Consider the following 2,693-nt stretch of genomic DNA (forward strand, 5'->3'; position numbering starts at 1 on the left):
CCGCAGCCGCTTTGCGCCGCAGCCCCGCCACATGCGCCCGCAGCGCGTCCCCCAGCGCCAGCCACAGGCAGCTCCAGCCGAGGCACAGGCACAGCAGCGAGCGGGGGGCCCCGGCCATCCCGCTGGCGGCCCCCCCGAGCCACGAGGGGCAGCACAGCCCCTCGGATAAACCTGCCCCGCTGAGCCGTGCAAAGAGGTCCCGTCCCGGGGCAGGGCTGCGGGGCTGCGCGCTCCCTCGCTCCGAGCCTTTGCCCTGCTTTGGGGGCGGCAGACGCAGCCGGCCGGAGTTTTGGTGGCGGCGTGTGCGCGCGTGTGTGCGCGCGAGAGGGAGCCCCAGCGCTGATCTGTGCAGTCCGCAGCCAATCGCGCCGCCTTCTTGTCCGGCCCCGGTCGCAGGGAGAGGCAAGGCGGAGGGAAACCACCCCCGGCCGGGCCACTCGGCACAGCTGTGCGCGCACGTCTAGGGACGCACACGCGGAGGAGGGGCGAGAGGGGCAAGTTGCCTGTGCAGCCACACACACGCACACACACACACACACTGTGGAAGAGGCAAGTTGACTGCAGGTCTACACACGCGCACACGCTCAGAGGGCGGCGGAAGGAGCAAGGCGCTGACGTTAGGGATGCCCCCGGGTAGCAGAGCGGGGAGGAGGGGAGCCGCAGCAGACAGGCGCTGCTCCACCTCCAGCCCAAGTTGCAGTGCGAAATCGGGGGCAGGCGATGGGGGGGTCCTTGTCCGCACCCTCGCCTTTGCCCGGCAGCCGCCCTGCCTGCCCCGCGCTCGCGAGCAGGTGACAGGCAGCGGGCAGCCGAGCCCCGCCTGGGGTGCAGCCACACGTCCTGCGCACCGGCCGCGACGCGTCGCGCGCGCGCGCGTGTGTGTGTGTGTGTGTGTGTGACGGCCCTTCCTCCCGGCGCTAGGGTGGCTGTGCCCACACACAGAGACACCGCCCCCCCAGCAGCCCAAGGTGTCCCAGCTGCAGGTCTTGGGGTGTGCCAGAGACCAGACCCCCCTGAGCCTTGTGCCTCCTTGTGGTGGAGTTAGGCAGGGAAAACCTTGGGGCTTCCCTCCCCTGCTGTGAGCTGGATACAGAGGGGCACCCCCTAGTGCAGGCAGAGCCAGAGCAAGGACCTCACTCATTGCCTCCTTCTCCCCAGAGGAGAACTGCTTCCCCCCACCACGGCCCGCACACACCAGGCCAGGACACACCAAGGCCCCTTCTAGATTCCCTTCTGCAGCAAAGCCCTGGCACTGCCAGCTGGAAGCCGTACCCCACATTTCTGAGGGGAAGCAGGCAGCTCTCTAGATGAAGGCAGGAAGCCTGCTGCACTTTGGAGCTTGGGATCCATCACTTGGGGGCCCTGCTACATGTTCAAATTCAAGCTGGCTAGACACCAGCTCTAGAGTTGTTACATGTTTTTCAAGCACTAACTTGGTAGTTGGTTGGCTCTTTTTATAGTCATTTTTATCATGTGATAATGAAATTGCAAGTGTGGCTGGATTTGCCAGGTACTTGTGTGATACTTACTTTGCACGTGTGGCTGGTCTAAATTTATTGCGCAGTTCACCAGTTAATTGCACCATATATGTAACGTGTCACAAAAGCCTCAGTATTTCTGCAAGGCAGGCCTCACATCTACACCCTAGCATGTACCATTTCCTTTGGCAGACTGTAATGCCCATGCTAGTGGTCATTCTGTTGTAGGCACACATTAGACATGATTTGTATAAGGGAACCAGACCCCAGCTTCCAGTCATTTGGGTGCTGAATAGTCCTGTGTGCTTTTAAGGATTCAATCTTTTGGCTACAAATAGCTATTGATGTAGCTAGCCATCATCACTCATCATGAGAAAAAGCATGTGTGAGTGAGGGAAAGAGAAAGACAAGAGCTTCAAAAGCTCTTTGTTTTGCATGACTAAAATAAACAATGTTGAGTCTGGTATTCATAGGAGTGGCACTTACTGAAGCACCCCAAAACAATCCCTAGACCAGGGGATCCTTGACTGGTTTGTGGACTACTGGGTATCCAGAGATTGCACTGAGCCCTGGGGCCTTTGCAGTGCTTTTAAACAACAGTTTGATGATATGGGGAGGTGTTTCTCTGCAAGGAAATTTGAGGGTTGACTGTGGTCCAAAAGGAATTTGAGGGTTGACTGTGGTTTGTTGGTCCAAAAAGTTTGTAAAGCACTGTGTTAGACTAGGGCTGTTCAACTCCCAGCCTGCAAGCCACAACTGGCCCCTGGCACTGTTATCCAGCTCATAAGTTTCCCTTGGATTCGTGGGCAACCTAGTGGGCTGCGGCCCTGTGTGCTGGTTTTGGCATGCAGGGCAGCAGGGGGTCCTGATCCGAGCATGCAGGGTCAGGTGGAGGTGGCATGGGGCCCCAGAGCATGGTCCTGGTGTATGGGGCTGGGTGAAGGCAGCATGGGGCCTCAGAACCTGCTCTCGGTGTTTGGGATCCAGTCTGACCCACAGACCAGCCCCATGCCATTCATCTATCTGGCTTGCAGAGTCAAAATGTTGAGCACCACTGCATTAGACATGTCTGAAAAAAAAAATTCTCTTATGCATTTGTGTGCACACATTTGTGTGAACAGACATGCGCGTGCGTGCGTGCACGCACAGGCACACACACACACATACACAGAAGGTGTATAGATAAGGTTCTTCTAGGCATAGGGTTAAGGCACA

The sequence above is a fragment of the Gavialis gangeticus genome, unplaced genomic scaffold (assembly GCF_001723915.1).
Source record: "Gavialis gangeticus isolate Ggan-Ray unplaced genomic scaffold, GavGan_comp1, whole genome shotgun sequence".
Taxonomy (NCBI): domain Eukaryota; kingdom Metazoa; phylum Chordata; order Crocodylia; family Gavialidae; genus Gavialis; species Gavialis gangeticus.